Source organism: Nerophis lumbriciformis, linkage group LG03 (assembly GCF_033978685.3).
Source record: "Nerophis lumbriciformis linkage group LG03, RoL_Nlum_v2.1, whole genome shotgun sequence".
Taxonomy (NCBI): Eukaryota; Metazoa; Chordata; class Actinopteri; order Syngnathiformes; family Syngnathidae; genus Nerophis; species Nerophis lumbriciformis.
The window spans coordinates 30,069,743-30,095,704 of record NC_084550.2 but is presented as its reverse complement, the minus strand read 5'-3'; the positions used below and the strand labels follow the sequence as shown (position 1 = coordinate 30,095,704).

The 25,962-nt window shown below is 39.1% G+C and overlaps 1 pseudogene; it reads right to left on the bottom strand.

Moving 5' to 3' along the window:
* Positions 1–25,962, bottom strand: part of LOC133582727 (uncharacterized) — a 73,591-nt pseudogene that overhangs the window by 9,500 nt on the left and 38,129 nt on the right.

The following is a 25,962-nucleotide window of genomic DNA, read 5'->3' as shown; positions in this document are numbered from 1 at the left end:
GTGTGTGTGTGTGTGTGTGTGTGTGTGTGTGTGTGTGTGTGTGTGTGAGACAATGGGATATTGTTTTTAAGTCTGTAAAGCACTTTGTTGCATTTCTTCTATGTATGAAAATTGAGAATGAGTTTGATTGATTGATTGATTGAAAAAATACAACTTCTTGTTCATACGGCCAACCTCCCTGCTCCTTTCTCTCCTCTTGGCTCTTTTGCCATTGTTACAGTAAAGTGGATTTGGCTTTTTTAAATGTTTACAATCATAGAATATGGTTGTTAAAGTGAAGGTTTTTTGTGATTTCTGGTCTTTTGCGAGGGACTTGTGGTGTGTGTGCATACAGGACAGTTCAGATTCTTCTTGTTTTGTCTTGTTAATAGAGACATCACTTCCTTATGTGTGTTTGATATACAGTACTGAATAGTATTGTTTTCTTAGTGTACCTGCTTCATTATACAAACTTTTTGATTTATAAACCCTGTTTAAAAACAAATTAGGTTGATAAATCGAGCGGTAAGCCCAAACCACTTACTTTTTCAGCCTCTCTTCGAGTTGCTGCTTGTCATTTTCCAGGTCCATAATACTCTCCTGAGCTAATTTAAGGTCCCCTTCAAGCTTTCGCTTTGCTCTTTCAAGGTCCATCCGCACTTTCTTCTCTTGCTCGAGGGACCCTTCCAGCTGTTGGAGGCCAGACACGACTGCTTTAGTTGGCATTGATTGTTAACACAGTTGACCTTGCATCGTGTATGTATCATTCCTTACGTCATCCACTTGCTGCTCCAGTTTGGACTTGGCCTTGGTCAGAGTGTTGACTTTGTCTTCTTCGCTCTGAAGGTCATCCAGGGTTTGCTGATGAGCTTCTTGCAAGGCTTTCTTCTCCTTGGTCAGCTTGGCAATGATTTCATCCAAAGCTGCCATTTCCTCCGTCAGGTTCTTCACCTGCGAGCAGTGCAGCAGTTTCCAGTTTTAGCTCTTGCGTCAATGTTGTTTGGAGATAAAACGATAACAGTATTGTTTCGAACTATAAGGCGCACTTAGAATCCTTTTTTTTCCTCCAAAATCGACAATGCATCTTATAGCCCGGTGTGGCTAATGTACGGATTCATTCTGGTCATGCTTACCGACCTTGAAGCAATTTTATTTGGTGCAAGGTGCACTGATAAGTGTGAGCAGTAGATGGCAGTCACACATAAGAGATAAGTGTGGACTGCGGGTTGACGCCTGTTCAATAAGTACCCGTAAGCAAGCAACACCAAAACTATGACATTTTATTGAGAATAGAGAACATTACTCAAAAATTTGTCAAAATGTTTCAGTAAGACTTCGGTAAACTACGAAGCCACACCGCTGGATGGAACGCAGAGCATTACGGCTACCATAGTCAGACGTACTGTGCTTCAACATACGCTATTATTATAGATAGATAACAAAGTTTTGTTGTACTTGTGCAATGACAATAAAGACCTATCTATCTATCTATTATGGTGTGTGTATAAAGACCCCAAAATAGCTTTATCCGGCGTTTTGAGTCGCAACATTATGCAAAAGCAACTTTTCTTACATATTCGTACCTGCTGATGTGTATGTGGGATCTGCATAAATCCGGAAAATGTGCTCGTGCCCGCCATTGTGTCAATTAGCTCCTTTGTTTTCTCTGTCCTCTTGTTGTGGGGCATTCAATTAGACTTAGACTTCATTTTTATTGTCATTCAAATTTGAACCTTACAGTACAGATAAGAACGAAACTTTGTTGCATTAGCTCATGGTAGCGCAGCATAAAAAAGCAATAAGGTGCAGGTATAAATAAATAGATTACTGTACAGATGAATTTATTGCACTTTTTCATATGCATCCACGTTTATGGATGTATGTTATATTGTCTTTTTATTCCAGCGAGTTAATCCATTTTTTGGGGGGAAATGAGGGGATAATTGTGTTCAAGAGTCTTACGTCAGTAGACTCGCTATGGAAGCGCTAAAAACTACCAGTACAATAAAGATGACAGGGAAAAGACGCTGTCGAAGTGGAGGCACGTGAATAAGACTGCCCAAAAAGCGGCTTGAAGATGGTCTGAAAAACATAAGCTAAGCAACATTTTGAGCAAAGAAGCACCATGACATGTTATGTAGACCACAAGGAAGTGTTTACATGTAGAAATCATAATATGAGCCCTTTAATGCGCCTTCTAATCGGGAGCGGTCCAGAAAATACAACACATTATAAGATGAAATTGTACCTTGTTTTCAGTCGCATGCTTCTCCTTCTCCACTTTTGCGAGGGTTAACTCCAAGTCATCTATGTCTTTCTTCAGCTCAGAGCACTCGTCCTCCAATTTTCTCTTCTTAGCCGTCAGTTCAGCATTCATCTCTTCCTCATCCTCCAGTCTTTCAGTCAACTCTTTGGTTTTTCCCTCCAGTTGGATTTTGTTTTTTATCAGGCCCTCACATCGTTCTTCAGCATCACACAGATTGTCTTGCTCCTGTCACCATCAAATGCACATTGTGATGAGTTGGCATGCTCTGTGTTGTCAGTACCAAACCATTAGTAGACCTACAGCCTGAACTTGGAGCTGCAGGTCGTTCTTCTCTTGGAGAAGTGACACCATCTTTTCCTCCAGTTCCTTCTTCCGGGCTTCTGATTTGGCGTAAGCCTCTTTCAGTTTCATGAACTCGTCCTTCATGTTGGCCATTTCTTTTTCCGTTTCTGCTGATTTGAGGAGGGGTTTGATCTTGAAATACATCTTCATCCAAGGCCAATTCTTGACCCCCATGAAGGCACGGATGTTCCACTGGATCACAAGGAGGGCATCCCTGTTGACAACAGAAGGTCATGGTTTGAATCCGGGCTTGACAAGGATAATTCAGGTGGTATTACTTTTTTTTAGTCGTGAAAAATCATTTTGGACTTTACCTCCGCTCGACTATCTTCTGGAACTCAATTCTGGCTAGAAGACCTCTTGACCGAGATTGGATTCCAGTGATGATCAGCGCTAATCGATCATCTCTCATTTCTTCAAGCTGACCCAACAGCCCGGCTTTGAAAAACACCTTCATTGACAAATGGTTAGTGTGTGCATTAGTGATGTGCGGATCAATACTGAAATATCGATACCGCCGATACCAGATCTTTACGCTCTAATATCGACTCTCAAATCAAAATGTTGATACTTTTGATTTTTTTGTTATTGAGATAATGTATCTGTAGTAGAGATGCGCGGTTTGCGGACACAACCGCGAAGTCCGCGGATAAACCGCGGGTCGGGCGGGTAAAAATAGATTTTAAATAGATGCGGGCGGTTGGCGGTTGAACCAATTCGGAAATATATATACATAGTTAATGTTGTTACCCACATACGAAAAACGAGCAGCACTCTTTGAAACAGTCAATTTTTCATCAGGCACCGCCTGGAGAAGCGTCTCTACAGACACCATTCGACTGAGGGCAATGAAGCTTGCAGAAGAAATGAAAATTGAGCATTTTCGAGGAGGTCCGTCTTGGTGCTTTCGTTTCATCTGTCCGTGCAAGGACTACCGTAGCGCAGCAACGTCCGGCGAATTACAAGGAAAAACTGTCCATCTTCCGTTCCTACTGCAATAAAAAAATTGCCGACAAACACATCCAGCACAACCACATCACCAACATGGATGAGGTGCCACTCACTTTTGACATCCCGGTGAACCACACTGTTGAGAAGAAGGGGACCAGTACAGTAACCATACGCACAACGAAGTCGCCTTTTACTATTGTGCTAGCTTGCCATGCTAATGGACATAAACTGCCACCTAGGGTGATTTTCAAGAGGAAGACGCTGCCTAAAGAAAAGTTTCCACCTGTAGTCATCATTAAAGCGAATCAAAAGGGCTGGATGGACGAGAAGAAAATGAGAGAGTGGCTGAGTGAGGTCTACGTAAAGAGACCGAATTCTTTTTTCCACGTCTTTGTTGATCTGTGACTCCATCTGTCGGAGGCAGATATTTACATATATCCGAATTTAAGTGTTACTTCTTTTATTTCATAATCATATTACAAAACAGCTAGTGTTTTTCTTCCAATTGTGGTCTTTTGGTTGTCTGCAAATATTGTCTGCTTAACCTTGAATATGGAATGTAAGAAAGAGAGATACTCCTTCTTTTATCTCTCCTCATGTCCAGGTGCGGAAGACAGTGGGCATGTGTTTGGGCTGGAGGGACATGAGTGCGAGGGTGGGAGAGAGATAGACTTAAGAGGGGAGAGGGTTTTTCGGGGGGGGGGGGCAGACCATCTTGGCGGCGCGATTGAATGTTCTATGCTGGACTGGTCTCAATGTATTTACAAAGCTTTGCAAATATATTACAAAATACCTATTCTGTCTCTGGTGGTTTTTCTACTCAGCTTTAAGTGTCGTAAAGAGCTTGGGAGCGACTTGTGACTTGAATTCCCTGGGAGGAACAACTGGTCCAAACGCAACAGCGCCCATCTTACACCCGCTGTGAAAAACAAAGTGCAGCAAACCAACTCAGAGCTTGCCATCATTCCAGGAGGTATGACGAAGGAACTCCAACCGCTGGACGTGGGTGTAAACAGGGCGTTCAAAGTGAAGTTGCGAGCGTCATGGGAGCGACGGATGACAGATGGTGAACACAGCCTGATGAAAACTGGGAGGCAGCGTCGGGCGAATTACGCCCCAATTTGTGAATGGATGGCGGATGCTTGGGCTAACGTGTCTGCTTGCACTGTTGTTCCAGCTTTCGCAAAAGCCAGCATCGTTTCTGAGGAGGTCCACGGCAACGAGACTCTTAAAATGACCAGAACTTGCCCAGTTGTTCATTTCGGACACAGGATTGATCAAAAATAATGTGAGTACATTGTTAAATACTTCAATAAAGTACAACCCAACTCAGCTTTGCTCCTGCTGCCTTTTGCATGCTAGCGTATGTTTGAAGCTAGCATATGTTTTACCCAAAAATACGGTGCGCCCTATTTACTGCATGTGTTAAATACAGAAATAGCACCGGTAACTGAGACTGCGCCTTTTAATACGGTGCGCCCTATGGTCGTGAAAATACGGTAATTAAATAACTGGGCTCTTGTCTAAATGAAACGTCATTGTGGGGAACTCATTTTCCTTCTGCCTAGGTAAGTACGTAATGAGCGAGCATTAAAATCCCTGGCACTTATAGTAAGCCACTCAGTATCTTTAAACAACAAGTGTAATAATAATAATAATGCATTTAATTTCATAGCACCTTTCAGGAACCTCAAGGTTGCAATACAACAATATAAAATACAATAAAACCAAAGCATATAAATAAACAACACAATTGAATAAAAAAAAGGCAAGGGTATATGGTGAGTTAGACGGAGTAGGCAGACCGGAAAAGGTGTGTTTTGAGTTAAGATTTGAAGGTGGGCAGAGAGTCGCAGTTATGAAGGCCAGGTAGTAGATTGTTCCAGAGCTGGGGGGCAGAGTGACTGAATGCTCTGCCCCGCATAGTGATGAGGCAGGCAGGGGGCACGGAGAGGTGGATGCAGGAGGAGAATCCGAGGGAACGAGTGGGGATGGTGAAATGCAGAAGATCAGACATGTACGGAGGGGCAGGGTTGTGGATGGCCATAAAGGTGTAGAGAAAGAGTTTGTAGTTGATCTGGTACTGTACGGGGAGCCAGTGGAGTTGCTGGAGGATGGGGGTGATGTGGCAGTGAGAAGGAGTCTTTGTTATCATGCGGGCGCAGTATTGATTTTGAATCGAGAATTAGTTTGAATCAAGAATCGAATCGTTACCCCTGAGAATCGAATCGTTAGGTACATTTGCACAAAGTGTCGAATCAAAAATAACGGCAATAAGTAATATTCTCCCAAGCAATGTTCAAGATACCAACCTTGGTGTGGCCGAGCTTGTACTGGTTGTGGTCAATATCCAGAGAGCCCAACAGTTTCTCTGCAGCCTTCTTGTTGTCAATGAATTGCCCTTCAGGAATTGAGTTGGGGTTCAGAATCCGGTATCTATTGAAGATGCAAGCCAGGAGTAAAAATGTGCGGATAGAAATCCAAAGATGTTTTGCTGATTGAGTTGTTCAAATGTGCCTTTGAAACACAAACCTCTGTTTGAAGTCTCCATAGAGGATCCTGTTGGGGAAGCCCTTCCTGCAGATCCTGATGCCTTCCAGCACACCATTACAGCGCAGCTGGTGCATCACCAGAGGGTTCTCCATGGCCCCAGGAGTCTTGGACTCATTGGGGATGATGCAGCGTACAAAGTGGGGGTGAGTGGACCTCAGGTTGGTCATCAGCTTGTTCAGATTTTCCTGCAGGTTGGGACATGTCATCTTTAAAACACCAATTCATCTTGTGCTTGGTTATCTATGACAATTCAAGCATTAGTGTTTTAGTACTGGCCAGATTTTATGATGTATTATCGGGCAAGTCGTCACAAGTTGGGTTAGGGTTAAGGTTACCCTAACCCTAACCCTAACCCTGCTAAATAGCGTGTCTAAACTATAAAAAACAAAATGTTGCTGTTTTGGATTATCAGCCAGGTTCATCGGTGATTCCCTCGCAAAGACATCAATTATTGCACAAACGTAGTTAGAACTTGTATATTTGAAGTCTAAAAAGGTCTTACCCGATGTAGAGCAGACACCGTTTGAAAGGACGAACCTTTCTTCTTGGCACCTTTGCCCTTGCTGCCGGACTCCTGAGCTAAACACACATGAGTTGCAAAGTACAGTACGATGCACTGGAAGCAATACAAACGCTAGAATGTTCAATTATATTCAAATCTTCTGTTTAAAGTACCTGCGTCGGCTCCTGCATAGCCAGCAAATAGTATGGATAGCAGCTTGAGGTTGGACTTCTGGAAAAGTCCGACCACAGTCTCATTGAGAGGATCCTTGTTCTTCACCAGCCAGTTGTTGATGTTGTAGTCCACAGTTCCAGCGTAGTGGACGAGAGAGAAATGGGCCTCTGGTTTCCCTTTCACCACCCGGGGCTTCTGGAAGTTGTTGGATTTCCCCAAGTGGTTGTCATAAAGCTTAGCTTTAAAGGTGGTATCGCTGGCTTTGGGGAACATGCACTCCTCTTCAAGGATGGACATGATACCCATGGGCTGAGGACACCAACGTTTGAGTCAATCAAATTCTATGATAAATCAATGTTAGCTTCTCATTAGCAAGTCTTACCTTTTCAATCAGGTCAATACACGCCTGCAAGTCCATACCAAAATCAATGAAAGTCCATTCAATGCCCTCTTTCTTGTACTCTTCCTGCTCCAGCACAAACATGTGATGGTTGAAGAACTGTTGCAGTTTTTCATTGGTGAAGTTGATGCACAGCTGCTCGAAGGTGTTGAACTGTAATGGAAAGCAACAAAATGGGTTTATTTTTTTCCGCTCCAACCTGGAATGTGCAACAAGATCAAAGTCAGACACTGTGTTGTCCACGAACAAGGGACTGGACTCACGTCAAAGATCTCAAATCCAGCGATGTCCAGTACGCCAATAAAGTACTGGCGAGCCTGCTTGGTTTCCAGAGAGTTGTTGATTCTCACCACCATCCACAGGAACATCTTCTCGTACACTGACTTGGACAGTGCACCGATAGCATAGTACACCTGGAAAGGGATTGGTAAACTTCTAAACTGAACCCACAAGATTCCAAACATTAGAAGCCACAAAAAGTAGCCATGTGTGGATCGATATTGGAAAATCTTTATGCTCTAATATAGATTCTCAAATCAAAATATCCATACTTTTGATACTCTAGGGGTGTTTAAACCTCTTCCACCTAAGGCCGCTGACTGAAAAGTCAAATTTGGCAAGGACCGTATTTATATTTTTTTTTATTAAAAAAATGATCAAATCAGACATTGTGTCAGATTTGTATTATAGTTGACAAAGTATATTATTATATTGGTTTTCCCCATGTAAGAATAGAACAAAATAATAACAATAATATGATTGTGTGACTGCATAACCTAGAGAGTCAACAATTCTTCCTGTAAAAATCTTTGTATTCTAGGTGACTAAGTATTTTATCTTTATAAATAAAGTTGATTTGATTTGATTTGATTATTAATTATCAGTCGCAACATTTTAGCTTTTTATCATTACATACCAATGTGTTGCTCTTTTTTACTTACATTTTTAATGTGTTTTTTCCCCAATGTAAGAATAAAATAAAAATAATAATAAAATGAATATGATTGTTGCCTGTGCAAAATATTCATGTTCAGTTACACATTTAACCGTCTTTATTATGGTTGTTGTATTTTTTCAAACTAATTCATAAGCTAACATTGTTTTAGTTTTTAATTAGCTCACTAAACTTTGTTTATTTTTCAAATATATTTTGTTTTTATTTTGAGAGCTTTCAATGTGTTGGATCAGGGGTGTACTAACATTTTCCAACAAGTCAAGTATGGGGGCGCAATATTGACATTTTTTTATTTAAAAAAAATTTCTAAAAACAGATATTGGGTCAGCTTTGTATTGTAGATGGCTAAGTATATTATTGTAATTATTAGTTAGAAAATGTAAACTTTTTCTCATTACATACTGATTTTTTGCTCTTTTTCTTTACATTTTTACTGTTGTTATTTTCCCCCTGTAAGAATAAGATAATAATAATAATACAATTGTGTAACTGCATAATCTAGTGTGTCAAAAATTCTACCTGCACAAAAATACTCATATTCAGTTACATATTTAACAGTGTTTATTATTGTTGTTGTAATTTTTCAAATTATTAATACGTTTTTTTGTTTTGTTTTTAATTACCTAACAAATCTTTGTTTATATTTTAAGTATATTTTATTTTTATTTTGAGAGCTTCTAATATTTTAAATCAAGGGTTTCTTAACTTTTTCCATCAAGGGCCGCAAACTGAAAAGTCAAGTTTATTTAAAAGAAAAAAAGCTAAAAACAGATATTATATATATTTAAAGACAGAAATGTGTTTTATAGGTGACTAAGTACATTAATATTAATTATTCGTTTAAAAATGTCAGCTTTTTCTGATAACATTCCGATTTTTTGCTTTTTTCTTTACATTTTTACTGTTGTTATTTTCCCCCTGTAAGAATAAGAAAATAAAAACAATACAATTGTGTAACTGCATAATCTAGTGTCAAAAATTCTACCTGCACAAAAATACTAATATTCAGTTACATATTTAACAATGTTCATTATTGTTGTTGTAATTTTTCAAATTATTAAAACGTTTTTTTTTTGTTTTTTTTAATTACCTAACAAATCTTTGTTTATATTTTAAGTATATTTTATTTTTAATTTTGAGAGTTTCTAATATTTTAAATCAAGGGTTTCTTAACTTTTTCCATCAAGGGCCGCAAACTGAAAAGTCAAGTTTATTTAAAAGAAAAAAAAAAGCTAAAAACAGATATTATACGTATATATTTAAAGACAGAAATGTGTTTTAAAGGTGACTAAGTACATCAATATTTATTATTAGTTTAAAAATGTCAGCTTTTTCTGATTGCATTCCAATTTTTTGCTTTTTTCTTACATTTGTACCCTTGCTTTTTTAGATAGATACGTTATTAGAAAATACACAACTTTTTAAGATGTTAGCACACACATTAGGTATAGTTGCACAAGGTATTGACATTGGATCGGTATCGCCAATATAAGTCTGAATTTCAGCTGGTATCGGATCGTGAAAAGAAAACCAGTGGTATCGCACATTGCTAACACAAACTTACCTGATTAACATTTTGACCCTTGGTGACCCACTCATTTCCCACTTTAACTCTGGGATGGCAGAGACCTTTGATGAGGTCCGCAGAGTTCAGGCCCATCAGATAAGCCACTTTGTCAGCGTCTGTAAGAAGAACACTTCCATTTATGTCTCAAGTATTTCTTCAACTGCCCATTTGTCCATTCTGTTGCTATTGTGAAAGTTAGAGTCATGTTCTAAAGACCTTTTTCTAAAATTATTCTGCGTTTTATTGTACGCACAATTTTACACGCTCTCCAGGGGTTCAGAGGTGTCCTAACTTTAGCATTGGGCTCCAAAAATTTGGCCAGGGGCAGAATGCTGACTATATACATATACAGTATACATATATAGTATATATATATATATACTGTCGGAGGCAGATATTTACATATATCCTAATTTAAGTGTTACTTCTTTTATTTCATAATCATATTACAAAACAGCTAGTGTTTTTCTTCTAATTGTGGTCTTTTGGTTGTCTGCAAATACTGTGGGCTTAACCTTGAGTGAGGAATGTAAGAAAGAGAGATACTCCTTTCTTTTATCTCTTCTCATGTCCAGGTGCGGAGGACAGTGGGCATGTGTTTTGGCTGGAGGGACAAGACTGCGATGGTGGGAGGAAGAGAGACTTAAGAGGGGAGAGGGTTTTTCAAGGGGGGGCAGATCATCTTGGCGGCGCGATTGAATGTTCTATGCTGGACTGGTCTCAATGTATATGCAAAGCTTTGCAAATATATTACAAAATACCTATTCTGTCTCTGGTGGTTTTTCTACTCAGCTTTAAGTGTCGTAAAGAGCTTGGGAGCGACTTGCGACTTGAATTCCCTGGGAGGAACAACTGGTCCAAAACACAACAATACACACAGTATATATATATATATATATATATATATATATATATATATATATATATATATATATATATATATATATATATATATATATATATATATATATATATATATATATATATATATATATATATATATATATATATATATATGTACATGAGTGTGTATACATATTATATTAATTATATATCCAACTTTCACGCAAATATAATTTACGTGAAAGTTTGACTCCTACCTTGTTAATTTCCGTGACAACCTTCTTAAAATTTTGGAATCAATCAAAAATATCAAGCAGCTGAAATGCGCATGAATAAGTGTGGAGAGAGTGTTGTACATTTTTCCCATCATGCACTGTCATTTTGTTCTTTATTTTTGCGGTGTTTGGATGTTTTTTAAAATATCCACAATGTTCAGTGAGCAGGTTGTGTTATGTGTAAACCAAGTGTGTGGACATTTATGTTTTGTTTTTTTCACACCATGACTAGGGAAGGTTGCTTGGATTGTGTCATATAAGTAAATGCTGTGCAGTTGTTTCAAAGTACTTTCAAGGGTCATTGATTTGATTTACTCAAATTGTCCACAAGATGGCAGCAAATATGTAGCATTTGGAGGCCTACCGGTTTATAAGATTCATTTGAAAGCACTTGACCGTGCGATGCTGGCAGGCCGTAGTTAGAACACCCCAACTGTAATGTGTATCAAATGTGATTTATAGATGTGCTTAAGGTCAATTCACGGTGCGATACTGGCGGGCCGTATTTGGAACACCCCAGCTGTAATGTGTATCAAATGTGATTTATAGATGTGTTTAAGGTCAATTCACGGTGCGATACTGGCGGACCGTAGTTGGAACACCCCAGCTGTAATATGTATCAAATGTGATTTATAGATGTGTTTAAGGTCAATTGGGATTTGTTTTCACATAAAACACCAAGCTTGAGCCCAGATCTAAAGCCTCTAGAGAACCTTCTGGGCGACTTTAAGAGAGCTTTGTGTGGATGAAAAAGTAGACAGATGAGTGAATAAATGAAAGATGAAATCCTCTTCACCTTCAGTGCCATCGGCCTCGGCCTGCTCCTCTCTTTGCTTCTGCTTGAACTTCATGTTACCGTAGTGCATGATGGCGCCAATCATCTTATAGATGCTGTTCTTCTCCTCCTGAGTGAAACCCAGCACATCGAAGGCGTCCTTTTATAGAGCAAAAACAAAGAATAATGAAGGCACTTCTCCTCTTTCCCGATGCTTGGCTTTCAAATGAGCCCACATCAGTGGCCATGAGTTCCTCAGAGTCGTTAATGGAGGCCACGGTTGTCTCTCCTTGGGAGATGAAGGCGTAGTCGTAGGGGTTGTTGGTGATGAGCAACATTTCTAAAATACAATTATTGAAATATTTCAGTTACACATTTGAATGTGCTGAGTTAAGTGTGTAGTACTACTCACCCAGAAGCTCAGGCTTCACCTGGGACAAGATCTGGTAGAAGATGTGATAGTCCCTCTCAGCTTTCAGCTGGTAGGTCACACGAGACTTTTCTAGAAGGTCTGTTCAATGTATAACCATGCTAAGTTATACAGTAAAATAGTCAACGAAAATCAAACCTTCCTAATAATTATTTTGTCCACCAAACATTTTATACTGTGCGTGAATGCACCAAGGTGAGCTTTGTTGATGTTACTGACTTGTGTGGAGTGCTAATCGGGCATATTTGGTCAGTGCATGACTGCAAGCTAATCTATGCTAACATGCTAGCTGTATTGCATCATTATGCTTCGTTTGTAGCTCATATGATTTCCTTTACTTATACTTGTGTTTAATTTATATTTGCATGTCTCGTGACACATTATCTGCATGTAATATTGACTGCATTTATGATCATTGTTTGTGTGCCATGTTGTTCCAGACCACAGCAAACATTACCTAGCTGGCCGACTATTGTAAGACGTTTCCTTTAACTTGGACACACACATCTATACCTTTAACTTGGACACACACATCTATACCTTTAACTTGGACACACACATCTATACCTTTAACTTGGACACACACATCTATACCTTTAACTTGGACACAAACATCTATACCTTTAACTTGGACACACACATCTATACCTTTAACTTGGACACACACATCTATACCTTTAACTTGGACACACACATCTATACCTTTAACTTGGACACACACATCTATACTTTTAACTTGGACACACACATCTATACATTTTAACTTGGACACACACATCTATACCTTTAACTTGGACACATCTACAGAGTGTTGTTAAAAGGAAAGGCACAGTGGTTAAATGCCCCCGCGCCAACTTTTTTACAATGTGTTGCTGCCATTAAGTTCTAAGTTAATGATTATTTGCAAAATAAAATTAAGTTTCCCAGTGTGAACATGAAATATCTTGTCTTTGCAGTCTATTCAATTGAATATAAGTTGAAAAGGATTTGTTGTATTCTCTTTTTATTTACCATTTACACAACGTGACAACTTCACTGCTTCTGGGTTTTGTACATTGGCTTTGCTATTGACATGCTACTAATTAGCATTAGCAATTTTACATGGCGATTTCAACGCCTTCACATGTGTAAATGAAGATGACAAGGAAGATGCGTGTTACAATCAAACAGCTGGTGAGCAATAAGTACAATACTTGACTAGCCAACACACCATAAAGCATACACTACTGCCATCAAACATCTTGGAATTGTGATAGTAAGATACAACACCTGGACAGCCGTTATCATAATCAGGTTATTTTCAAAGAAAACATTATTTTACAATCAAAAACAATATTTATCAACACTCACAAAAGTACCGAAAATTGATAATGTTGAGTACTGGTATCGATTCTCAGGTACAGGGAATTGGTACTGTATTGGATCAAATGTGAAGGGCATGTAGAGTATGAGAGGTCAATTGAAGAACAGAACATGTCTGGAAAATGTGAGGGTGAAGGTCTGTGGTAACCTCATGACTGACAAGTCCAACCCTCTCCTAGGTTGGTATCGCAGTCACTAAACTGTAAACGTCTTGTCTTCCAATGTTCCCTTATTGTATGGAGAGCAGCATACAAACACTTGAAATTGGCAATATGTTCGTGGAGAAGTCAGGATTCACTTACAAGTCTCGATATCAGCAGAAGCCAGCTTCCCTCGGTTGTCAAAATGAATTCTGATGAATTTTCCCTGAGAAGGAAAGAAAACATTGAACATATAGTATTCATGTTGGCAGAAAATTGGCCAAAAGGAATTTAAAAATACACTCACGAATCTGGAAGAGTTGTCATTTCTGATGGTCTTGGCGTTACCAAAGGCCTCCAGAGCAGGGTTCGCCTGGATGATTTGGTCCTCCAGGGTCCCCTGAAGACAAAAAAGAAAACATTCCCGTTGTTCCTTCGGTTCAGCAGTTTTTCCGACAATTTTTGTCCCCTGTGCTTTTTAATGTCCAAAAATAATCTAACACTATTGAATGGAGGGAAGTCAAACACTTGTGCCAGGCGGAAAACCACAGCTTAGATTGCTGCCTGTCCCTTTAAACCGCCTGCATTGATTGGCTTCTTAGGGCTGCCTTCTTGCAATCTGACCAATCAGCGGTCAGATGCGAGGGGAAATCATTCACAGGATAGAGATATTTAGGATATAAATTATTTGAAACTGGTGAGTGGGATCATAAACCTTTTCAAGCACTGCTTTTGTAATATTACGGGTGTAGTTTCCAGTACCAGGAAGAGAGCAGATTACAGGGATTTCTTTTCAACTTTATGTTGATAAATGACAGGGTGTTTTATATGAGATGACATTTCAGACTTAGACCGTGGCAGTTTATCAGTTCATGTACAAAATCATGATGTTGATTGGATGGTTCTGGGTTCAAATGCTGTCACAAGCAGAAAATAACTTCAACTGTTTCTATTATTGGATATGTTATTTTGCACAGAACATAAACAAATTGTTCATCAAGTGTTCCTAACAATCCAAAACATGCATCTAAGTAAATTAAAGTTTGACTCAAACAGTACTGAAATACTTTTACAAACATAACAATCCTTTAAACCACGCCCCCTCAAAACATGCCCTCTACTTCAAAAATCCAAATGTTGTCCCAATTTGTATACAACTTCAATGATTTTAACAAGGGGGAGACATTTTTTTGAACTCAGGGGAGTCCAAACTTTTTGACTCGGGGGCCGCATTAAGCTAAGAAAAGTGGACTGCATGTAAAGAAACTACCACCTTGTTTACTTCCAGGACAACCTTCATAAAGTTGTGTAATCAATTAGAAATATCAAGCAGCTGAAACGCGCTAAACATGGATAAGTGTGGACAGTGTTTGGCATTTTTCCCATCATGCATTGTAGTGCTTTTAAATGGGTGTATTTTTGAATTATGTTTGGTGATTGGACATCTTTTATAATATCCACAAAGTTCAGTGAGCAGGTTGTGTTAAGTATGGCCATTTGTGTTGACTTTCCGTGATGGTTGCAGTTTATTTGTGGGAAAGGTTGTTTGCATATAAGTACATTGTGTAGACTTTGAAGAGAAATTCATGGTCAGTGAATTGACTTACTCATGTTGTCCACAAGATGGCGTCACATTTACAGCAATTACATCGAAAATATTGAAGAATCGGCTGGAGGCTCCACACGGGCCAGATTTCTGACTAAACTTGTCATGTCTCGAGGGTCAGGCTGAAGATGTGACCGATCGAAGTCTAAGACTAGATTGCACCAATCAAAGTCTAAGACTAGATGTGACCAATCTAAGTCTAAGACTAGATCGTACCGATTAAAGTCTAAGACTAGATCGTACCAATCAAAGTCTAAGACTAGATGTGACCAATCAAAGTCTAAGACTAGATGTGACCAATCAAAGTCTAAGACTTGATGTGAACAATCTAAGTCTAAGACTAGATGTGACCAATCTAAGGCTAAGACTAGATCGTACCAATAAAAGTCTAAGACTAGATGTGACCAATCAAAGTCTAAGACTTGATGTGAACAATCTAAGTCTAAGACTAGATGTGACCAATCTAAGGCTAAGACTAGATCGTACCAATAAAAGTCTAAGACTAGATGTGACCAATCAAAGTCTAAGACTTGATGTGAACAATCTAAGTCTAAGACTAGATGTGACCAATCTAAGGCTAAGACTAGATCGTACCAATAAAAGTCTAAGACTAGATGTGACCAATCAAAGTCTAAGACTAGATGTGACCAATCTAAGTCTAAGACGAGATGTGAACAATCTAAGTCTAAGACTAGATCGTACCGATCAAAGTCTAAGACTAGATCGTACCAATCAAAGTCTAAGACTAGATGTGACCAATCAAAGTCTAAGACTAGATGTGACCAATCAAAGTCTAAGACTTGATGTGAACAATCTAAGTCTAAGACTAGATGTGACCAATCTAAGGCTAAGACTAGATCGTACCAATAAAAGTCTAAGACTAGATATGACCAATCAAAGTCTAAGACTAGATGTGACCAATCTAAGTCTAAGACGAGATGTGAACAATCTAAGTCTAAGACTAGATGTGACCAATCTAAGTCTAAGACTAGATCGTACCAATAAAAGTCTAAGACTAGATGTGACCAATCAAAGTCTAAGACTAGATGTGACCAATCTAAGTCTAAGACTAGATCGTACCGATCAAAGTCTAAGACTAGATCGTACCAATCAAAGTCTAAGACTAGATGTGACCAATCAAAGTCTAAGACTAGATGTGACCAATCAAAGTCTAAGACTTGATGTGAACAATCTAAGTCTAAGACTAGATGTGACCAATCTAAGGCTAAGACTAGATCGTACCAATAAAAGTCTAAGACTAGATGTGACCAATCAAAGTCTAAGACTAGATGTGACCAATCTAAGTCCAAGACGAGATGTGAACAATCTAAGTCTAAGACTAGATGTGACCAATCTAAGTCTAAGACTAGATCGTACCAATAAAAGTCTAAGACTAGATGTGACCAATCTAAGTCTAAGACTAGATCGTACCAATCAAAGTCTAAGACTATATGTGACCAATCAAAGTCTAAGACTAGATGTGAGCAATCTAAGTCTAAGACCAGATGTGACCAATCAAAGTCTAAGACTAGATGTGACCAATCTAAGTCTAAGACTAGATCGTACCAATCAAAGTCTAAGACTGTATGTGACCAATCAAAGTCTAAGACTAGATGTGAGCAATCTAAGTCTAAGACTAGATGTGAGCAATCTAAGTCTAAGACTAGATGTGACCAATCTAAGTCTAAGACTAGATGTGAGCAATCTAAGTCTAAGACTAGATGTGACCAATCTAAGTCTAAGACTAGATGTGACCAATCAAAGTCTAAGACTACATGTGACCAATCTAAGTCTAAGACCAGATCTGACCAATCTAAGTCTAAGACCAAATCTGACCAATCAAAGTCTAAGACTAGATGTGACCAATCAAAGTCTAAGACTTGATGTGAACATTCTAAGTCTAAGACTAGATGTGACCAATCTAAGTCGAAGACTAGATCGTACCAATAAAAGTCTAAGACTAGATGTGACCAATCAAAGTCTAAGACTAGATGTGACCAATCTAAGTCTAAGACGAGATGTGAACAATCTAAGTCTAAGACTAGATGTGACCAATCTAAGTCTAAGACTAGATCGTACCAATAAAAGTCTAAGACTAGATGTGACCAATCAAAGTCTAAGACTAGATGTGACCAATCTAAGTCTAAGACTAGATGTGACCAATCAAAGTCTAAGACTACATGTGACCAATCTAAGTCTAAGACCAGATCTGACCAATCTAAGTCTAAGACCAAATCTGACCAATCTAAGTCCAAGACTAGATCGTACCAATTAAAGTCTAAGAATATATGTGACCAATCAAAGTCTAAGACTAGATGTGACCAATCTAAGTCTAAGACTAGATCGTACCAATCAAAGTCTAAGACTATATGTGACCAATCAAAGTCTAAGACTAGATGTGACCAATCTAAGTCTAAGACTAGATGTGACCAATCTAAGTCTAAGACTAGATGTGAGCAATCTAAGTCTAAGACTAGATGTGACCAATCTAAGTCTAAGACTAGATGTGACCAATCAAAGTCTAAGACTAGATGTGACCAATCTAAGTCTAAGACTAGATGTGAGCAATCTAAGTCTAAGACTAGATGTGAGCAATCTAAGTCTAAGACTAGATGTGACCAATGTAAGTCTAAGACTAGATGTGACCAATCTAAGTCTAAGACTAGATGTGAGCAATCTAAGTTTAAGACTAGATGTGAAGAGGCCTGCGGGCTGTACTTTAGACTCCCCTGCTCTAACTTAGTGTAAGAGGATTCACTCTCCGCTCCCCTTTTACATGTTGAAATTTAATTTTGAAAGTGGAAACTGATTTTTTAAAATGTTGAAACTGTCTTCTACCGAGAACATTTTAACTCTATGATGGCGACAGTTTGATCCTGTGACCAATTCATTCTATTTCCATTGACGTTGTTTCATTTGGGGAAGGTTGCCGAGAGTTGGATAGAATGTGTTCGGTCTTCCAGTTTGGGTGCTCACAAAAATGTTAATCACCTTTTTCTCAATGGCTGCATCCTTCTTTCCAGCACTTGGAACTGCAGCAATGCTGGCAAAGTACTGAATAACTCTCTTGGTGTTGACGGTCTTTCCAGCACCAGATTCTCCGCTGAGTACAAGGGAGAAAACACCCTTTTAGAAAAAGATCTAGAAATACATGGAAGTGTGCTTTTTCTTAGTTTCTTACGTGATAAGAATTGACTGGTTCTCTCTGTCTGCAAGGTTGTTTTTTTTTAATTACAAACTTTTACATTGGAACTATTGAAATAGGGGAGTGAGAATGTTTGGTACCTGCCAGCATGTACTGGTAGGCGTTGTCAGAGATGGAGAAGATGTGAGGAGGAGCTTCACTCCTCTTCTTTCCTCTGTAGGCAACAACCACCTCCTGGTTGTAGACTGGCAGCCCCTTGTAGGGGTTGACGGTGACACAGAACAGCCCAGAGTACGTCTGCCAAAGACAAAATGTTTGACATTCTGAGACATCACCATGAATTCTCAGGGCATTCAATCGATCGCAAGCGGACTGTTCAGTCTGTCTAAGAAGATGTTTGGCCTCTCATCCAAGTAGGCTTCATCAGTTCATGCTCATAGAATTAGATTTGTCAGACCTAGTCTTAGACTTAGATTGGTCAGATCTAATCTGATGTACTCTTAGATTTACTGTAGATTGGTCAGATGAATCGATCGCAATTGGACTGTTCGGTTTGTCTGAGAAGACATTTTTCCCTTTTATCCAAGTAAGCTTCAACAGTTCATGCTCATAGACTTAGATTGGTCAGATTTGGTCAGAGTATATCTGACCATCTAAGTCAAAGAAACATCTTCTAAGACAAACCGAACAGTACAATTGCGATCGATTGACTACCCTGAGACTTCAAAGACCTGGATGAAGGAGAACATCCACAGACATCATCATGAGTTAAATCAGGTTCTTACGTAGATCATCCATGCTGCATAACGCTCTTTGAGGTTAAACAGCACCGCGGGCTCATGGAGGAAGGTGAACATGGCCATGTCTTCAATTTTATCAAACTTTGGCGGGTTCTGAGGGTGCACGTCACACTCCTTCACCGTCACCGTCTGTGGAACGAAAATGACGGACAATTGGATGAAGATCTGGACTTTGTGTTTTCATTCGACCTTTAAAGAAAGGGAGCTACCTTTCCAAACTCAGTCTCAGCCGTGACCTTGTCACCATCTCGACTGGTTATAGACGCTTTCACGTACTCCACCTCCGGGTCAGAAACAAAGCACTCCTTCTTCATGTCGAAAATACGAGTTTGAGCTTCCAAACGCTCCTTATCCGACTTCCTCAAAAAAGGAGCAGCTGGCCCAAACTCCGCCATTACCGCGTCACCCATTTTCCTGCCCTCTGAGAAGAGAAACATGGTAGTACAGTAAAGTATATTCCAACTTTTTTCAAAGTATGTCAGGTAAAAAAGACACTTAGGCAGTTCTTCTCAGTTATTCGTCTGCCCCCCCGAGGGAGTGTGGTTGATTATATCATGTATCATTTTCTTATATGATTGTGTTTGTAATTGCTCAAATAATCCTTTAAAAGTGTCCATCTGCGGCGCTGCAGGGAATTCCCAGGAAAGTAACATCTGGTAGAAGGTCCACACATAGGGACAGAGGATAGGGGTCGGAAGTCACCGGACTCAAATGGATCACAGGTTGACTAGTCAAGTAAAAAAAGTGAGTGGTATGCAGGCTGTCTGGCATCAAGATTAGAGCCACAAGGAGGTCTACAAGAATGCTATTTCACAGGACAGTAGAATGAAGAGATTTGGCACACTTTTTCTCCTAGAGCTGCAGTTCTAGTCCGAGGCTCGCTGAAACAAATAAAGATTTTTGTTCGACGATTCCTCTTGGCGTCTCCTTGGCTCATCACTCATCACACCACCATCAAATATACAACAGGAGTAGAAGAAATTTCCAGCCCCGACTATAAATAGTTGGGTTGGGAATCTTTGGTCCCTAAACAATTCGATCCAATTCCGATTCCTTGGGTGACAATAAACCGATTCTCATATCAAAACCGATTCTCACAATGTAATATTTGGTACAACAATTAAAATCATACATGTTAGAAAAGCTCGTTCTGGTTTTTAAAAAAAAAGATTTTTCAAAATTGATTCTTATTGAGAAATTAATAGATTTAGAATCAGGATGAATCGGGATTGCGATTCTGATGCAAATTGATTTTGTTGTGCACCCCTAACAAATAGCATCATTTGTCAATAAAATTGTTATAAGTACACCTCTGCATAACATTGCATCCTTATCACCATGAAACAAAACAAAAAATAAATGTAGATCAACTTACAACAAAGAATAGCTTTTAATTATTTTTTTAACTGTAAAAGAAAAGATTTAAAGTGGGAAAAAATGCAAAATTCGAAAATCCTTATTTAAACTTTAAAAATATTTTTGACCAACTTGAAACATCTGTTACTAAATTTGAATAAACTCAATAATATCAGTAACATTAACACAATATATGAAATAGTTTAGCTGACAAAACAAAAACGATTTGTGCTGATTTTATTATTAATTTCATGGATTAATGGCTACAAACAAGACGTTTTGTAGTGCACAGCTTTTCCAAGCAGGGTTTGAAGCATGATACTGATAAAGCAGGTTGCCCACAATTTGAGAAGGACTGCATTAAGCAATATCATTTCCCTTTATATAAAAATATGATTTAATATCATTAAAATGTGCTTTTAATTAGTTTCTTGCAGGAAAAATATTTTATTTACAGGTTGAAAAACCAAAATTCTAAATAATTATGATCTTTGACGGGATTCTCAAACTATTGGAGCTCCATCTAGTGGTACGCCAAAGAATCACTTCACTAAATATTCCAACACAGTGTTACTCTTCGAACTGTGTGTAATGTTACAGTGGCCGAAATTCAAAATATACTTGTTCAATAAAATGTTTTTTAATGAATATTTAGACCTGTATTTTAATGTTGGTCATTATGGTGGAGTGGAGTGTTTTCTGAGGTGCTACTTGGTGAAAAAAGTTAGAGAACCACTGGTTTATAAGGTGATTAAATACTTTCTGAAGGAAACAAAGCACATATAAAATGAAATGGTCAAATAAAAAACTGACGTGCAGAAAGAAGCGGGAAATAAGAACCAATGGTATGACGGACAAAAGTTGCACTTACCTTGAAATACGGTCTACCTCTGCTAAGCGAACAAATGATGCTGTGGATGGCGGATTCACGATTTTTCTCTCCGTTAATAAAGGTGGCAACTCCCCCAAATAAGGTGATGGATGTGAGAGAAATTTGCATATCAGAAAAAAGCCCCCCCTCCAAATCGGGCAGTCTCCTGTGGCTATTTTTTGCTCACACCTTGTGGAACAATACAACAATAGAAGGGAGACTACTCTCTGAAGTACTGGCTTTTATTGTCAAATGCACACTTTTTATATCTGTTGCGCATATATATACTCTATGTGTATATATATATATATATATACTCTATGTGTATATATATACTGTATATATATATATATATATATATATATATATATATATATATATATATACTGTGTATATATATATATATATATATATATACTGTATATATCTATATATATATATATATATATATATATATATATATATATATATATATATATATATATATATATACTGTATTGTGTGAAAATTGACATTTAATTTATGATCAAAAATAATAAAACATTAAAAAAAAATAAAGAGATCCTGGACTTTGCCTTTATTTCTATTTGTTTTTTTGTTTTTTAATTTGAATTGTGGGCTTGTGGGCAAGCAGATTGGTGCAAGCCCAGACACCTTGGGGTCAACAATAGTCTGTCAAGCGATAGAGTGTGAAATACATTTCAAGGGAGAGAATAAAGAGTTGCAGCTGTCGTCTACCGAGAGACAAGACAAGGCCGAGGTCACAGCTGTGACATCTCTTTATTATCACTCAGCGCTCTTTATGGTGACGGTGTAGATCCATACTGAAAGTCCTTCTAAGAATGTTCCACTTTTATTTTCCAACTGGAGCTTATATGAACTTTTTCAACTCAAACCTCACCTTGCAAAAACACAAATACCTGTAATATTTACAGTATATATTTCTTTTTTACAGAAAGTTATTACATTATTGCATATATTCCATGAATGCCTTAGGTTTTTTCTTCATTGTGATTTGATTAGATTTTGTATGCATTGTATATTATTTATTTTTATTATCCTGAGTGGTGTAATAAACATCCAGTGCCAAAACAATTTAATAATTTACTGTTATTATGTTTTCATATGTCAAATGTACCCAGCAGGCACAAAACATGGATAAAACATTGATGATACATATATGCTTTTAAAACTGACCTTATGTTGTTTGAGAAATTATCAAATTTCAATGGTCAATCTAACATTGATTAAACGTGGTCATAAAGCATGTTGTTTCAACGTTGTGTTTGAGTTGCTCAACGTCAGGATCTACAGTAATTCAACAAGTTGTCAACGTTGTTTCAATGTCTTGTGCCTGCTGGGTTACATGTGTCAATCATTCAAGCCTTTCTAACAAATTGCCTGGCGGGAATTAGTCTGATTATTATGATTACTTGAGTCTGAACTTAAAATGCCTTCTGCAACTTCTTAAAAGCATTAGAATTGAAAATGGTGCATAAAAACTCAACAATGATCGTACTTTCCGGGCTCTAGAGCGCAGCATTTTTCACACCACGCCCACCAAATTTGAGAAGAAATAAATATGTATACAAATATTAGCCGCACTGTTAACATATACCTGTATGAAGGAGTTAGTGAAGTTTATTTACATACTTTAATTGTTTTTGAACGGTGTCTGTAACAGGCCAGTAAAACGGATGTTTAAACAAAACAGAAGTCATTGCCATGGACCCACTAGCTGCGCAAGCTAACTCTGCAACCAGCTAAACAGACTCAATAACTCCACGCTGACGTTTTGGTGAATTTACTGAGGAATTTGTGAAACTGAAACAACACAAAAAGAACGCCATTGTAAGTTAATAATACTAACACAGACACGCGCAAACATGTTAGCATATCAGCTAATGCTAACGACGCTAGCTTCATCACATTACGTACAAATATGCATGAAAACACTCCTACAGACATCACACATGGGACGCTTTATTAAGTAAGAATTGTTTTAGTTATATTGTAAAACTTACAAACGTTGCTTGGACTGATGAATGAAGAATCCTTTCGAGTAGTAACGCTATGGCGGTTATACTTCCGGTTCAAGGCAGGAAAAAGAAAGTAACATTTTGTGAATCATGATTAATTTAAAAGTGTGATTAATCATGATTAATCCCAATAAAAAGTGTGATTAAGGGTTAGAGTAACCCTAAATCAAAAGAGTGATTCATTATGATTCATCTAAATCAAAGATCCGATTAATCATTTTTTATTTAAATCTAAAAGAGTTATTAATCATGATTAATCCAATTTCAAAAGTGTAATTAAACATAAATAATTCAAATTCAAAAGCGGGATTAATCATGATTAATCCAAATCCAAAAGTGTGGTTAATCTTGATCCATCCAAATTCAAAAGTGTGATTAAACATGATTAATCCAACTTTAAAAAGTGTGATTAATTATGATTAATCCAAATTCAAAAGGGTGATTCATCTGATTAGTAAATGTGATCATTTGACAGCACTAATAATATATATAGCATTGATTAGTGATTTAAATCCAAGCCACCATGCAAAAGGGAGAGAATGATGTCTTGATACATACTTGAGTTGAAAGATAACTTGTGCAATTCTTCCTGGCATCATTCAGATTATCTTCCTGGCATCATTCAGAGTGACACAGGTTATCACAGACACTTTTCATTTACCTTTGATTGGCAGTGGCAGTGGCAGGTGACAAATCACAGATAATAACATTCTGTAAACACATACCATCCATCCTATCTCAGTTGCATTCGGGCAAGTCACCACCTCATCACAGATAGACAACATTCACACACTAGGGACCCTTTAGTGTTGCCAATCAACCTATCCCCAGGTGCATGTCTTTGGAGGTGGGAGGGGCCTATCCCCAGGTGCATGTCTTTGGGGATGGGAGGGGCCTATCCCCGGGTGCATGTTTTTGGAGGTGGGAGGGGCCTATTCCCAGGTGCATGTCTTTGGAGGTGGGAGGGGCCTATTCCCAGGTACATGTCTTTGGAGGTGGGAGGGGCCTATCCCCAGGTGCATGTCTTTGGAGGTGGGAGGAGCCTATCCCCAGGTGCATGTCTTTGGAGGTGGGAGGGGCCTATCCCCAGGTGCATGTCTTTGGAGGTGGGAGGAGCCTATCCCCAGGTGCATGTCTTTGGAGGTGGGAGGGGCCTATCCCCAGTTGCATGTCTTTGGAGGTGGGAGGGGCCTATTCCCAGGTGCATGTCTTTGGAGGTGGGAGGGGCCTATCCCCAGGTGCATGTCTTTGGAGGTGGGAGGAGCCTATCCCCAGGTGCATGTCTTTGGAGGTGGGAGGGGCCTATCCCCAGATGCATGTCTTTGGAGGTGGGAGGAGCCTATCCCCAGGTGCATGTCTTTGGAGGTGGGAGGGGCCTATCCCCAGGTGCATGTCTTTGGAGGTGGGAGGGGCCTATTCCCAGGTGCATGTCTTTGGAGATGGGAGGGGCCTATCCCCAGGTGCATGTCTTTGGAGGTGGGAGGAGCCTATCCCCAGGTGCATATCTTTGGAGGTGGGAGGGGCCTATCCCCAGGTGCATGTCTTTGGAGGTGGGAGGGGCCTATCCCCAGGTGCATGTCTTTGGAGGTGGGAGGGGCCTATCCCCAGGTGCATGTCTTTGGAGGTGGGAGGGGCCTATCCCCAGGTGCATGTCTTTGGAGGTGGAAGGGGCCTATCCCCAGGTGCATGTCTTTGGAGGTGGGAGGAAGCCGGAGTACCCGGAGGGAACCCACGCAGTCACGGGGAGAACATGCAAACTCCACACACAAAGATCCCGAGCCTGGAATTGAACCCAAGACTACTCAGGACCTTCGTATTGTGAGGCACATGCACTAACCCCTCTTCCACCGTGCTGTCCGTAAACACATACAACATTGAAATTCAAATATATACCATTTTGGTCTGTCTTGTTTTGGGCTCTTTTTTCCTGTCAACTTTTCATCCCTAAAACATGTAGAGTCGTCAAATGTGCTCCTCGGCCTCAGCCCACATCCGGTCTGGTGAGATCCCTCTGCCCTCCACCAAAGGTCTCATTCCCAGCTGTCTGCAGCACTTCTGAGTAAGCACACAAAGGAAGGTGTGCGCCACCTTGCCTCACTTGAGTGTGAAACAGGACTATTAATCGTACTTGTTCTTTACAATTGTGCAAGGACATTTTCAAGGGGGAGTTGATTGTTGGCTTGTCATGTCTTCTCCTCACTCAGTCTACGGACGTTTGTGGTGACTCAAGAAGTGTCCAGGAGAAGCAAACACGGCAAAGGTAACTCACTTTCTACAAAGAGCTGATATGATACTTGTGGCTGTCACTACTGGTGTGTTTGATTGACCACTTTGTTTTCTGCATGAGAAGTATTCCACTACGGATCTGAATGTTAGTAACCCCAGATCTATACAGTTTGATTCAGCAAAAAGACCCGAGAGATTCCTTCTTAAGCTGTTGAAAGATAAATCCAATGAAAGCATTGAAGAAACTGAAACATTCTTTTTCAGCTATTTTCTTATCCATAATCAATGATTTGCTACGACAGGATCCTGGAGCGCCCTCTGCTGATTGGCTTTTGCAACATCAACATCACGTTCAGAAGATTGAAAGGTCAGTGACTGCAGAGGTGAGAGTGGAAGTAGTTCAAC